Source organism: Siphateles boraxobius, unplaced genomic scaffold (genome assembly GCF_051911475.1).
Source record: "Siphateles boraxobius isolate OS27281-9 unplaced genomic scaffold, OSU_SipBor_1 6, whole genome shotgun sequence".
NCBI lineage: Eukaryota > Metazoa > Chordata > Actinopteri > Cypriniformes > Leuciscidae > Siphateles > Siphateles boraxobius.
The window spans coordinates 3,269,315-3,283,670 of record NW_027509186.1 but is presented as its reverse complement, the minus strand read 5'-3'; the positions used below and the strand labels follow the sequence as shown (position 1 = coordinate 3,283,670).

General features: G+C 46.7%; 8 non-coding genes across 8 annotated transcripts; all 8 read left to right on the top strand.

The window, feature by feature from the left end:
- The first annotated feature begins 9,569 nt into the window (after window positions 1–9,569).
- trnav-aac (transfer RNA valine (anticodon AAC)) lies at window positions 9,570–9,642 on the top strand. Its single transcript has one exon. It is a non-coding gene; the product is annotated as a tRNA-Val (tRNA).
- Window positions 9,643–9,765: 123 nt separating this feature from the next.
- trnav-cac (transfer RNA valine (anticodon CAC)) lies at window positions 9,766–9,838 on the top strand. The gene has a single exon. It is a non-coding gene; the product is annotated as a tRNA-Val (tRNA).
- A 266-nt stretch (window positions 9,839–10,104) lies between these two features.
- On the top strand, window positions 10,105–10,177 carry trnav-uac (transfer RNA valine (anticodon UAC)). The gene has a single exon. It is a non-coding gene; the product is annotated as a tRNA-Val (tRNA).
- A 940-nt stretch (window positions 10,178–11,117) lies between these two features.
- trnav-cac (transfer RNA valine (anticodon CAC)) lies at window positions 11,118–11,190 on the top strand. The gene has a single exon. It is a non-coding gene; the product is annotated as a tRNA-Val (tRNA).
- Window positions 11,191–11,456: 266 nt separating this feature from the next.
- On the top strand, window positions 11,457–11,529 carry trnav-uac (transfer RNA valine (anticodon UAC)). Its single transcript has one exon. It is a non-coding gene; the product is annotated as a tRNA-Val (tRNA).
- A 668-nt stretch (window positions 11,530–12,197) lies between these two features.
- trnav-cac (transfer RNA valine (anticodon CAC)) lies at window positions 12,198–12,270 on the top strand. Its single transcript has one exon. It is a non-coding gene; the product is annotated as a tRNA-Val (tRNA).
- A 948-nt stretch (window positions 12,271–13,218) lies between these two features.
- Window positions 13,219–13,291, top strand: trnav-cac (transfer RNA valine (anticodon CAC)). Its single transcript has one exon. It is a non-coding gene; the product is annotated as a tRNA-Val (tRNA).
- A 266-nt stretch (window positions 13,292–13,557) lies between these two features.
- On the top strand, window positions 13,558–13,630 carry trnav-uac (transfer RNA valine (anticodon UAC)). The gene has a single exon. It is a non-coding gene; the product is annotated as a tRNA-Val (tRNA).
- Window positions 13,631–14,356: the final 726 nt, after the last annotated feature.

Genomic DNA, 14,356 nt, shown 5'->3' with positions numbered 1-14,356 from the left:
ATAAACAGACGTCGTCTGAACAAAATACCTCGTTACAGTTTAGTAGTAATGATTTCATGAACTTCTTCACCGAGAAAATTGAAAGCATCAGAATCAAAATCGTAAACGTTCGATCTTTGCTCGCGCCTTATAATTCGGCCGCAATTATCACCCCGCAAGAACAATTACAATGCTTTACAACCATAGAACAAAAAGAGTTAAATAAACTTATCACTTCATCTAAAACAACAACATGTTTATTAGATCCTATACCAACTGAACTACTGAAAGAAGTGTTACCTGTAGTGGAAGAGCCTCTTCTCAATATTATTAACTCATCTTTATCTTTAGGTCATGTTCCAAGAACGTTCAAGCTGGCAGTTATAAAACCTCTTATTAAGAAACCACAATTAGATCCAAATAACCTAGCAAATTACAGACCCATTTCGAATCTTCCATTTATGTCAAAAATATTAGAAAAAGTTGTGTCCGCTCAACTCGGCTCTTTCTTGCAAGAAAACGACATCTATGAAAAGTTTCAGTCTGGATTCAGGCCACATCATAGCACTGAAACTGCGCTTGTTAGAATCACAAATGATTTACTTTTAGCTTCGGACCAAGGCTGTATCTCAGTACTAGTTTTACTTGATCTTAGTGCTGCGTTCGATACTATAGATCACACAATACTCTTAGATCGACTACAAAATTACACTGGTGTTCAAGGACAAGCATTAAGCTGGTTCAGGTCATACTTATCTGACCGCTACCATTTCGTCTACTTAAATGGAGAAAAATCGATTATAACTTCGGCAAACTATGGAGTGCCGCAGGGATCTGTGTTAGGCCCTTTATTATTCTCAATATATATGCTGCCACTTGGTAATATTCTAAGGAAACATGGAATTAGTTTCCATTGTTATGCTGATGACACTCAAATATATATTTCCTCACGGCCAGATGAATACGCTAAATTATCCAAATTGACAGATTGTGTTAAAGATATAAAAGATTGGATGACGCATAATTTTCTTTTATTAAATCCAGACAAGACAGAGGTAATACTTATCGGTTCTAAAAACCGTCCACAAAACCTTTCACAGCACGACTTTAACATAGTAGGATGCCCTGTTACTCTATCCGCTACAGTAAAAGACCTGGGTGTTACATTAGACTGCAACCTGTCTTTTGAAAAGCATATTTCATATGTTACAAAAACAGCCTTTTTCCACCTTAGAAACATTGCTAAGCTACGTAATATGCTATCAGTCTCTGATGCAGAAAAGTTAGTTCATGCATTCATGACCTCGAGACTAGATTACTGTAATGCTTTATTAGCTGGTTGTCCTGCATCTTCAATAAACAAGCTACAGTTAGTCCAAAATGCAGCCGCTAGAGTTCTTACTAGATTAAGAAAATATGATCATATAACACCGATTTTATCATCACTTCATTGGTTACCTATAAAGTTCCGTATTAATTACAAGGTATTGCTTTTGACTTATAAAGCTCTAAATGGTTTAGCTCCAGTCTATTTAACGGATCTTCTATCGCCTTACAATCCATCGCGCTCTTTAAGATCACTAGATTCGAGGTTTCTGGTCATTCCTAGGATATCCAGATCCACCAAAGGAGGCAGAGCATTTTCACATTTAGCTCCGAAGCTCTGGAATAGCCTTCCTGATATTGTTCGTTGCTCAGACTCGCTCTCCCAGTTTAAAACTAGACTGAAGACGCATCTATTTAGCCAGGCATTCATATAAATTTTTTATCTTACAGTTACTGTAAATTCGGCCTCTAGTTCATAAACGCCAGAGGAGAACTGGCCCCCGACAGCCTGGGTTCTCCCAAGGTTTTTTTTTTCTCCATTGGGTCACCTGATGGGGTGTTAGGACACCATTAGGTCACTGGATGGAGTTTTTCGGTTCCTTGCCACTGTTGCCTTTGGCTTGCTCAGTTGGGGATATTCAAATTAATTAACCAATCATACCATTGATCAGCTCTACCAAACTTGGATGTCTTTTTTCCAGTAATAAACAAACATTAAGTTGTTTTGATTGATACTGTGAAGCAGCTTTGATACAATCTGTATTGTGAAAAGCGCTATATAAATATATTTGACTTGACTTGACTTGACTTCAACCACACACAGTGGGACACAGCATTAACTCACGTCACTCTCATCCACTCCGTGAAATTTAAGGTCACGGCCAACCTCCTCGCTCTGGACAGCGGGGGTAATTAGACGGAAGAATTCAGCGACTGCAATCACAAATCCTAACAGCTGTCTTCTCATTCAGACATCTGGACTCCGTTTTTTATGTCATTTCTCCTCATATATAATCTTTTCGTGTATAACCCACATATAATACAGCCAGTAGAAGGTTGGTACTTATCTTCACCCCAGTAAGTGGACTCGATAATACTTCATAGATGACTTCGCCCTCTGCCTCTCTGTTCTCTCGTCACCCAGTTCTTCGTAGCGGATTCCCTTCCCACGGATCGATCTCGCCAGCCGGTTTGTCCCACAGAAATCTCTCACTCTCTCTCAGCAAGAAGAAAAGTTTGAACGCCGCAGCAATCCCACCCAACCCACTCAGTCTCTCAAAGTTTTGCTTTTGTCTGTTCCTAAAAGCGACATGTCCCAATCGTCACACAGTCACTTAATGCGCCGCACCTTCTGTCACTTTGCCATCAGCGGCTGCTGTTCCTATGGTAGCGACGCATCTGAGGCCGGCTTGGTGTTCAGTTGAAACCGCTCCGGGCGGAAACATCCCCCCGTGGGCTGTGTAGTTCCGTCTCTAGTTCGTCACCTTGTGACAACTTCACCAAGGATACGGCTCACTTCAGGACTCAAACGGTAAGTAAGAAGGTAAGAGTTCTTCTCAATACAGAATCCTTTCGTCAGTGCACAGTAGCGGGACAATGATTCAAAGGCTTACTTCACCAGCGATGCTGCATACTTCCAGACTCAGACGGTAAGTAGGAAGGTAAGGATTCTTCTCAGTATAGGATACTTTCGTCAGTGCACAGTAGTGAGACAGTGATTGAAAAGCTTACTTCACCAGCGATGCTGCATACTTCTAGACTCAGGCGGTAAGTAGGAAGGTAAGAATTCTTCTCAGTATAGGATACTTTTGTCAGTGCACAGTAGTGAGACAGTGATTTAAAAGCTTACTTCACCAGCAATACTGCATACTTCTAGACTCAGACGGTAAGTAGGAAGGTAAGAATTCTTCTCAGTACAAGATACTTTCGTCAGTGCACAGTAGTGGGAGACGGTGGTTTAAAAGCTTACTTCACCAGCAATGCTGCATACTTCTAGACTCAGACAGTAAGTAGGAAGATAAGGATTTTTCTCAGTATAGAATACTTTCGTCAGTGCACAGTAGTGAAACAATGATTTTAAAAGCTTACTTCACCAGCGATGCTGCATACTTCTAGACTCAGGCGGTAAGTAGGAAGGTAAGGATTCTTCTCAGTATAGGATACTGTCGTCAGTGCACAGTAGTGAGACAGTGATTTAAAAGCTTACTTCACCAGCAATGCTGCATACTTCTAGACTCAGACGGTAAGTAGGAAGATAAGAATTCTTCTCAGTACATGAAACTTTCGTCAGTGCACAGTAGTGGGAGACGGTGGTTTAAAAGCTTACTTCACCAGCCATGCTGCATACTTCTAGACTCAGACAGTAAGTAGGAAGGTAAGGATTCTTCTCAGTATAAGATACTTTCAGCAGTGCACAGTAGTGAAACAGTGACTTAAAAGCTTTCTTCACCAGCGATGCTGCATACTTCTAGACTCAGACCGTAAGTAGGAAGATAAGGATTTTTCAAAGTATAGAACACTTTCGTCGGTGCACAGTAGTGAGACAGTGGTTTAAAAGCTTACTTCACCAGCGATGCTGCATACTTCCAGACTCAGACGTTAAGTAGGAAGGTAAGGATTCTTCTCAGTATAGAATACTTTCGTCAGTACACAGTAGTGAAACAATGATTTAAAAAAATTACTTCACGAGCGATACTGCATACTTCCAGACTCAGATGGTAAGTAGGAAGGTAAAGGATTCTTCTCAACATAGGATACTGTTCGTCAGTGCAAAGTAGTGAGACAGTGATTTAAAAGCTTACTTCACCAGCGATACTGCATACTTCCAAACTCAGCTGTATCACTCTGGGCTTCTGATGGAGAGCAGATATAATAACTTTTCACAAACGTGTAAGCAGGGGTTGGGGCCGCTTCTCAGTAAAAGCACACCACACTCGTGTTCACTTCAAATCCACAGCCATGAATCAATGTATATAAATAAGGCAAAAACACTGCAATTCACTCACACGATAGGGCTGATCAGAGGCCTCAATCCATTCGTTACACTCCCGTGGGGGATATTTAATCCTCAGTTCCTCCTCAACACACTCTGAAACACATAGCTTCCCCAACAGTCAGATTTACATTCACTGCATCCTCTTCAAGCTTTTCGAATGTTCATAAGATGAAATCAATTCACTTATCTTTCTCTCTTCCCCACATCCAGACAACTTCCCCGAGTAAAGCTTGAGCCCCAAACTGCTCCAAAAACAAAACAGACCTCATCCACGTCCCGTTCCCCGAAACCTCTCTGGATAGCCCTTTTATCTTTGGCTTGTGAAGCCGGACACCTGTGTGAACGCCGCTCCTCTCTCTCTTGCACCTGCAGTGCATTAGCGCTAATCAGGCCGGGCAATGTTTCTGCCACACCTGGAACTGGAGTGGGATGTGTCGCAAACAAATCGTTCCCTCGAGAAACTCGTGACTCACCAAGAGGGTTCCGCTCACTACGCGTTTTTGTCACCCGTGACATCCCCCCCGCCAATCGGTTCTAGTCCCGAGAACCGGTGTTCTTCAATTCCATTCGCCATACCTCTCAGGAGGCTGTCCTCGGGTGTCCCGCTGAGACCGTCGGAGTGGCGAGGGCGGAGCCACTCTTGCTTCAACTTCAGGGTCCCTCGGGACCACAGACCACCCTACCATGAGTACCTCTGGGGCGGGTGGCGCACTTGGGGCCTCGGCCGCTAGCTGCGAATAGTTCGGACATGGACGGAGCAAGTTTCGATGGAGCACCCGTATCGGTCCTGGTTTCCCCTCGGGTCGTACAGAGTAAACTGGAGCATCAGGCCCTTGTCGTCGTTCCACCACATATGGCGTCGACTCCCAGCGATCGCGGAGCTTCCCCTTCCCTGAGCGCCGGTTGTCCCTTACCAGCACTCGCTCCCCTGGTAACAAAGGGGCCTCTCGGGCAGTCCGGTCGTATAGCCGCTTGTTCTTGGCGGCTGCTGCACTCAGATGATCTGAGACTCGTCGGTAGGCATCGAGCAGTTGGTGGTGGTGCCGATTCACCCAGTCAGTGGTACTATACCCTCTTTCTGCAGCCTCGGTCCCCAGGAGCAAGTCCACAGGTAAGCGGAGATGGCGCCCAAACATAAGGTAGGAAGGAGCATACCCGGTGATACTGTGCACACTATTGTTATAGGCTTGCAACAGAGAGGGGAGACTCTCGGCCCATTGGCCCTGTTGCTCACTCTCTAGGGTCCCCAATAACCCCAACAGGGTCTGGTTCAACCTTTCGCACCCCCGTTACCCTGAGGATGGTATGAGGTCGTATGGGTCTTCCGGCACCCATAAAGGTGGCTCAGCTCTTGGATCACTCGAGACTCAAAATTTGAACCTTGGTCTGAGTGTAGGGTCTCTGGGGAGCCAAAAGGTTGTATCACTGCCCTCCAAAGGGCGCTGGCTGTGGTAACTGTCGTCTGATCTACAGTGGGGATGGCCTAGGCGTATTTAGTTAATAGGTCAGTCATCACCAGGATATTTTGAAATCGATCCGTCGGCCGACCTAAAGTCAGGAAATCGATTCCTATTATGTGCAGAGGTGCTTTGGGCCACAGGGGGACCAATGGGGCTCGGACTTCCTTCCTGCGTTTGAACAACGTACACAGTGGACAACTCTGAACGAACTCCTCAACTTTCTTTTCCATCCTAGGCCAGTAGAAATACCTCCTCAGCAGAGACAGCGTCTTCTCTTGGCCCTGATGGCCAGTATGGGTGTGGAATGCAGTCAATAGCTCGAGACTTGGCCCTCCGGTACCACCACCTGGTGTAATGTCTCCTGTGTTCGGGGATCTTGCATCGAACGGCAGATTACCCCTTCTCTAAGTCGCAGCCTCTTCCACACTGCCTTAGGAGATGTTGTACTCCCACCGTCTGAGCCCGCTTTCCTCTGCTCTCGGCATGTATCCCTGTCTAAGGTACAACGTAACCTGACACAGGTCTGCATCTCCCAGCTGCAGCCTTCTCCACCGCCCGGGGTCCCACCCCCAACTAGACGGAACAGCCCTCAGGGTCCCGGGAGCTTCCACCATTGCCATCAGCAACTCGTCTTCAGGGCCAGGGGTACAAAGGGGTGTTTGGTTGTCCCTCCGGATGACTGGGAGTCTGGACAGGGCGTCCGCATTTACGTGTTCTCTGCCGGGTCGGTATTTAAGCTGTTAATCATAATTTGCTAGTTGTGCCACCCAACGCTGTTCTACTGCCCCCAACTTGGCGGTCTGCAAGTGTACTAATGGATTATTATCCGTAATCACCGTCACCTTGGCTCCCAACAGGTAATCTTTGAACTTCTCCGTCATGGCCCACTTCATTGCCAGTAGTTCGATTTTGAAGGAACTGTAATTTGCCGCGTTCCGCTCTGCGGGATGTAAACTTTGACTTGCGTATGCAATCACTCTCTCCACTCCTTGGTGCTCTTGGGCCAACACGGCTCCCAAACCTGCATTGCTGGCGTCAGTGTACAGAAGGAACGGCTGGGTGAAGTCTGCGTAGGCCAAGATAGGGGCCCTCAGAAGTTCCTGCTTGAGGTTCTGGAAGGTGGTCTCACAGGTGGAATCCCAATGCACTGACGGGGAGCCTTTGCCACGGGCACGTCCGGAACCAGCAAGGAGTTGGTTCAATGGCCAAGCAAGCCCAGATAATCCTTTTATAAAGCGTCGACAAAATCCCACGAACCCCAGGAACGACCGCACCTGTCTCACTGCCCGGGGTGGCTCCCACCCTTGGACAGCCGCCACCTTCTCCGGGTCGGGGGATATCCCTGCAGCACTGACACGATGTCCCAAGAACTGTACCTTCTTCCGCAATAACTGGCATTTGTCTGGCCTAAGCTTTAGCCCATATTTCTCCATGGCCCTGAACACTTCCTGTGTTCCTCCTCCTCCCTAGGTGGTCCTCCTCCCACCTAGATGGTGCAGGTGAGTGCGGAAGTCAGGGGAGAAGACGATCGCATCGTCCAGGTATACCGGCGTTGAGTCGACCAGTTGTCCCCCTAGACAGTGCTGCATCAAGCGCTGAAAGGTCGCAGGAGCATTGCACAGGCCGAACCGCATCTGGTCCCATTCAAATAACCCAAACGGGGTGGTGAAGGCTGTCTTCTCTCTATCTCGGTCGTCTACCTGCACCTGCCAGTATCCACTCGCCAGGTCCAATGTGGAGTACCACGCCGCTTGTGTGAGACAGGTGAGTGAGTCTTCAATCCGTGGCAACGGGAATGTATCTTTCTTCGTAACACTGTTGAGTTTGCGGTAGTCAACGCAGAACCTCCAAGCTCCCGTTTTCTTCTGAACCAGAACAATTGGCGCCGCCCTGGGACTACTGCTCTCTCGAACAATTCCTCCCTCCAGCATCCCTTTCAACAGGGCGCGGACCTCGGCATAGAGGGTGGGTGGCACCGGACGATACCGCTCTTGGCTAGGCATCGCCTCACCGGTAGGTATTTGATGCCTCACTACCCCTGTGCAGCCATAGTCTTCTTCGTGGGTCGAGAACACATGTTGCCATTTTCTCAAGAGCTCCTGGAGCTGTAACACCTGTTCCTCCTCCAGATTTTCACCCTTCAGGGACTCTCCCATCAAATGGGTCGGCACCCCTCCTCCCACAGAGCCTGGTTCTGCCTCAACTGGGCGGACGGCGACTTCCACCACCGCAGAGCTCACCTGCCTGAAGCAGACGTACTGATGCTTGTGAACCTGGGCAGAGCGTACCGAGGAAACTCGAACCAGACGTTGGTGTCGACGAAGGAGCACGGAGTAGGGATTGGCATTCCCCACCTTTACTGAGACTCGTCCACGGTGGATGGCCGTCAGCCCGTGAGCCACTTCAATGGGTTGACAGTCCTCATGGGGCTCTACCAGGACACAGGTACCCGTCCCACAGGGTCCTGCAGGTACTCGGACCCAAAGCACGGTCTCGCTCTGGGCTGGGACAGACAAAGCGTACCGACAGGCTACTCGACCGATGCCTTCTCTCTCCTTCACTTGACTAGCCACGTGCACTCTTCGGCAATCGGCCAGAATCCGGTCCCTGTCCTGCTTCGCCGATGACAGAGAAGTCCGAGCTGGCCGTCCCAGAAACAATTCCTCCGAGCAATCCAGTATAACGTTCATCCCTAGGAGTGCTCGATGAATGCCCAAGCAATGATCTCGGACGATAACGACCCCTTTCTGTTGGACGGGAACCCCTTGGACCAAAAAGTCTACCACGATGTACCCAGTGTAAGGGATGTCCAGACCATTTGCCCCCGTAAAGTCAGACTAGAAGAGTCCACTGCTTGGAGCCGATGATCTGCAACCAACTCCTGGGCCAGGCTCTCCGAAAATAACGTAACTTGAGAACCTGTATCGACCAGACAATCTATCGAGACTCCGTTAGCTTGAACCTCCACGGTGGGACAGCGCCCAACCCTGTCGTCTCGTAAAACAGGAACAGAAGGAGGGTCACACAAAGGGGTCCCGGCCACTTGACCCACAGTAGCCGGTGGGACTAAAAACCCCCTTGAGAACCCCGACGGAGCCCACACTGACGACTGATGTGTCCCGGGTCTCCACAATTAATACAGATGGGCCTTCCCTGGTCATCCCACTGGAACCGGGGGCCCACAGGACGTAGGGGGTGGCGCACAGGAGCTCGCCCCTTCTCCGAATACGACCTCTCTCTCACCATCGATCCGCCCTCGACTCGACCCTGACGAAGTTCACCCAACAGCCGGCCAAACTGCTCCCACAATTTCAAGGAGTATGCCCGAAGAGTCTGCTTAGGCCCCTGTTGATAGTTAAAGAACTGGGCACGAAGAGTGGCCACCGGGGTAGAGTCTCCATATAATCCGGACAGGAAATCGAAGATAGTTTTCGCGGTAGCCCGTGTGGCTTCTGATGCAGCAAGAACTTCTCTTTTGGCTTCTGCTTCCAAAGACCCCAACACAAACTGTACTTTCTATGATGCACTCAGTCCCTGTAATCCGGCCAGATATTCCGTCTGCGCCTTCCAATCGTGCAAGCCCAACTCCGATCCTGGCCCTCCATAGCGCTGTGCCCAGGGAGCTCCCATAAAGATCGGTATGACTTTTGAGACAGGTGAAGGCCATCGTACCAAGGAGCTGTAGGCAGACTGCCATGCAGAATGACCTCTGTTCTGTTGTTTGTGGAATTTACAGACTGTCACACTGCCTGCAGAGCAGATTATGGGAAGGAGCCATCTTCTAAAAAGCACATGTCTCTCATCAATAGGTTTCTGTAGTGTAGTGGTCATCACGTTCGCCTAACACGCGAAAGGTCCTCGGTTCGAAACCGAGCAGAAACAGTGGTTGGATTCTGACAGAAAATTTAAACTGTTTGCCACGCTAGGTGGGTGCAGCACTCATTTCTTTTATATGCTTTTTAATAAGCGTGCACCTAAAGATTTATGTCTGCAACCTGAAGACGTGTTTCCGTAGTGTAGTGGTTATCACGTTCGCCTCACACGCGAAAGGTCCCCAGTTCGAAACTGGGCGGAAACTGTGGGTGGTTTTTGCAAAAATTTCGTATGCGATTTTCTGTTGAGCAGGTCAGTACACTTGCAGGGATGTTTGTGGTTTAATCTCTTTAGAAAAGGACAAAAATAAAACAAATGACCATTGAGGTTTCCTGTACAGTAATATAAAATGTTTGGTCTGCCAACAAAATTAGCAGCATTTTGCCATGTTAAAAACACTGGGCAATCTATAGTTTCAGTCGCTTTTGAACAAGCGTACCCTAGAAGCGGTGGGACTGACGTCCAAATCAAGTTTCCGTAGTGTAGTGGTTATCACGTTTGCTTTACAAGCGAAAGGCCCTCAGTTCAAAACTGGGCGGAAACAAGTGGAGGCATTTTAAATGTAATGCTCCAATTCGCTACAAAACCCTTGCTTTTGAGACAGGTGAAGGCCATCGTACCAAGGAGCTGTAGGCAGACTGCCATGCCGAATGACCTCTGTTCTGTTGTTTGTGGAATTCACAGACTGTCACACTGCTTGCAGAGTAGATTATGGGAAGGAGCCATCTTCTAAAAAGCACATGCCATGATATCACATTCGCTTTACACGCAAAGGTCTTCAGTTCAAAACTGGGTGGAAACAAGTGGAGGCATGTTAAATATAAATGCTGCAATTCGATACAAAACCCTTACTTTTAAGACAGGTGAAGGCCATCGTACCCAGGAGCTGTAGGCAGACTGCCATGCCGAATGACCTCTGTTCTGTTGTTTGTGGAATTCACAGACTGTCACACTGCTTGCAGAGTAGATTATGGGAAGGAGCCATCTTCTAAAAAGCACATGTGCGTCATCAATAGGTTTCTGTAGTGTAGTGTTCATCACGTTCGCCTAACACGCGAAAGGTCCTCTGTTCGAAACCGAGCAGAAACAGTGGTTGGATTCTGACAGAAAATTTAAACTGTTTGCCACGCTAGGTGGTAGCAGCGCTCATTTCCTTTATATGCTTTTTAATAAGCGTGCAGCTAAAGAATTATGTCTGCCACCTGAAGACGTGTTTCCGTAGTGTAGTGGTTATCACGTTCGCTTTACACGCGACAGGTCCTCAGTTCAAAACTGGGTGGAAACAAGTGGAGGCATGTTAAATATAAATGCTGCAAATCGCTACAAAACCCTTGTGAAGGCCATCGTACCAAGGAGCTGTAGGCAGATTGCCATGCCGAATAACCTCTGTTCTGTTGTTTGTGGAATTTACAAACTGTCACACTGCTTGCAGAGCAGATTATGGGAAGGAGGGATCTTCTAAAAAGCACATGCTCCATCAATAGGTTTCTGTAGTGTAGTGGTCATCACGTTCGCCTCACACGCGAAAGGTCCCCAGTTCGAAACTGGGTGGAAACTGTGGGTGGTTTTTGCAAAAATTTCGTATGCGATTTTCTGTTGAGCAGGTCAGTACACTTGCAGGGATGTTTATGGTTTAATCTCTTTAGAAAAGGACAAAAATAAAACAAATGACAATTGAGGTTTCCTGTACAGTAATATAAAATGTTCGGTCTGCCAACAAAATTAGCAGCATTTTGCCATGTTAAAAACACTGGGCAGTCTATAGTTTCAGTGGCTTTTGAACAAGCGTAGCCTAGAAGTGGTGGGACTGAAGACCAAATCAAGTTTCCGTAGTGTAGTGGTTATCACGTTTGCTTTACACGCGAAAGGTCCTCAGTTCAAAACTGGGTGGAAACAAGTGGAGGCATTTTAAATGTAATGCTCCAATTCGCTACAAAACCCTTGCTTTTGAGACAGGTGAAGGCCATCGTACCAAGGAGCTGTAGGCAGACTGCCATGCCGAATGACCTCTGTTCTGTTGTTTGTGGAATTCACAGACTGTCACACTGCTTGATGAGCAGATTATGGGAAGGAGCCATCTTCTAAAAAGCATATGCCATGATATCACGTTCGCTTTACACGCAAAGGTCTTCAGTTCAAAACTGGGCGGAAACAAGTGGAGGCATGTTAAATATAAATGCTGCAATTCGATACAAAACCCTTACTTTTAAGACAGGTGAAGGCCATCGTACCCAGGAGCTGTAGGCAGACTGCCATGCCGAATGACCTCTGTTCTGTTGTTTGTGGAATTCACAGACTGTCACACTGCTTGCAGAGTAGATTATGGGAAGGAGCCATCTTCTAAAAAGCACATGTACCTCATCAATAGGTTTCTGTAGTGTAGTGTTCATCACGTTCGCCTAACACGCAAAAGGTCCTCTGTTCGAAACCGAGCAGAAACAGTGGTTGGATTCTGACAGAAAATTTAAACTTTTTGCCACGCTAGGTGGTAGCAGCGCTCCTTTCCTTTATATGCTTTTTAATAAGCGTGCACCTAAAGATTTATGTCTGCCACCTGTAGATGTGTTTCCGTAGTGTAGTGGTTATCACGTTCGCCTCACACGCGAAAGGTCCCCAGTTCGAAACTGGGCGGAAACTGTGTGTGGTTTTCGCAAAAATTTCGTATGCGATTTTCTGTTGAGCAGGTCAGTACACTTGCAGGGATGTTTGTTGTTTAATCTCTTTAGAAAAGGACAAAAATAAAACAAATGACCATTGAGCTTTCCTGTACAGTAATATAAAATGTTCGTTCTGCCAACAAAATTAGCAGCTTTTTGCCATGTTAAAAACACTGGGCAGTCTATAGTTTCAGTCGCTTTTGAACAAGCGTACGCTAGAAGAGGTGGGAATGAGATCCAAACCAATTTTCTGTAGTGTAGTGGTTATCACGTTCGCTTTACACGCGAAAGGTCCTCAGTTCAAAATTGGGTGGAAACAAGTGGAGGCATGTTAAATATAAATGCTGCAATTCGCTACAAAACCCTTACTTTTAAGACAGGTGAAGGCCATCGTACCAAGGAGCTGTAGGCAGACTGCCATGCCGAATGACACTAGGTGGGTGCCGTCCAAATCAAGTTTCCGTAGTGTAGTGGTTATCACGTTTGCTTTACACGCAAAAGGTCCTCAGTTCAAAACTGGGCTTAAACAAGTGGATGCATTTTAAATATAAATGCTACAAAACCCTTACTTTTGAGACAGGTGAAGGCCATCGTACCAAGGAGCTGTAGGCAGACTGCCATGCAGAATGACCTCTGTTCTGTTGTTTGTGGAATTTACAGACTGTCACACTGCTTGCAGAGCAGATTATGGGAAGGAGCCATCTTCTAAAAAGCATATGCACCGCATCAATAGGTTTTGTAGTGTAGTGGTCATCACGTTCGCCTAACACGCGAAAGGTCCTCGGTTCGAAACCGAGTAGAAACAGTGGTTGGATTCTGACAGAAAATTTAAACTGTTTGCCACACTAGGTGGTAGCAGCGCTCATTTCCATTATATGCTTTTTAATAAGCGTGCAACTAAAGATTTATGTCTGCAAACTGAGGACTTGTTTTTGTAGTGTAGTGGTTATCACGTTTGCCTCACACGCGAAAGGTCCCCAGTTCGAAACTGGGCGGAAACTGTGAGTGTTTTTTGCAAAAATTTCGTATGCGATTTTCTGTTGAGCAGGTCAGTACACTTGCAGGGATGTTTGTGGTTTAATCTCTTTAGAAAAGGACAAAAATAAAACAAATGACCATTGAGGTTTCCTGTGAAGTAATATAAAATGTTCGGTCTGCCAACAAAATTAGCAGCTTTTTGCCATGTTAAAAACACTGGGCAGTCTATAGTTTCAGTCGCTTTTGAACAAGCGTGCGCTAGAAGAGGTGGGAATGAGATCCAAACCAAGTTTCCGTAGTGTAGTGGTTATCACGTTCGCTTTACAAGCGAAAGGTCCTCAGTTCAAAATTGGGTGGAAACAAGTGGAGGCATGTTAAATATAAATGCTGCAATTCACTTCAAAACCCTTACTTTTAAGACAGGTGAAGGCCATCGTAACAAGGAGCTGTAGGCAGACTGCCATGCCGAATGACACTAGGTGGGTGCCGAATGACCTCTGTTCTGTTGTTTGTGGAATTTACAGACTGTCACACTGCTTGCAGGGCAGATTATGGGAACGAGCCATCTTCTAAAAAGCACAAATAGGTTTCTGTAGTTTAGTGGTCATCAAATTCGCCTAACACGCGAAAGGTCCTCTGTTCGAAACCGAGCAGAAACAGTGGTTGGATTCTGACAGAAAATGTAAACTCTTTGCCACACTAGGTGGGTGCAGCGCTCATTTCCTTTATATGCTTTTTAATAAGCGTGCGCCTAAAGATTTAGGTCTGCAACCTGAAGACGTGTTTGTAGTGTAGTGGTTATCACGTTCCCCTCCCACGCGAAACGTCCCCAGTTTGAAACTGGGCGGAAACTGTGGGTAATTTTTGCAAAAATTTCGTATGCGATTTTCTGTTGAGCAGGTCAGTACACTTGCAGGGATGTTTGTGGTTTAATCTCTTTAGAAAAGGACAAAAATAAAACAAATGACCATTGAGGTTTCCTGTACAGTAATGTAAAATGTTCGGTCTGCCAACAAAATTAGCAGCTTTTTGCCATGTTAAAAACACTGGGCAGTCTATAGTTTCAGTCGCTTTTGAACAAGCGTACG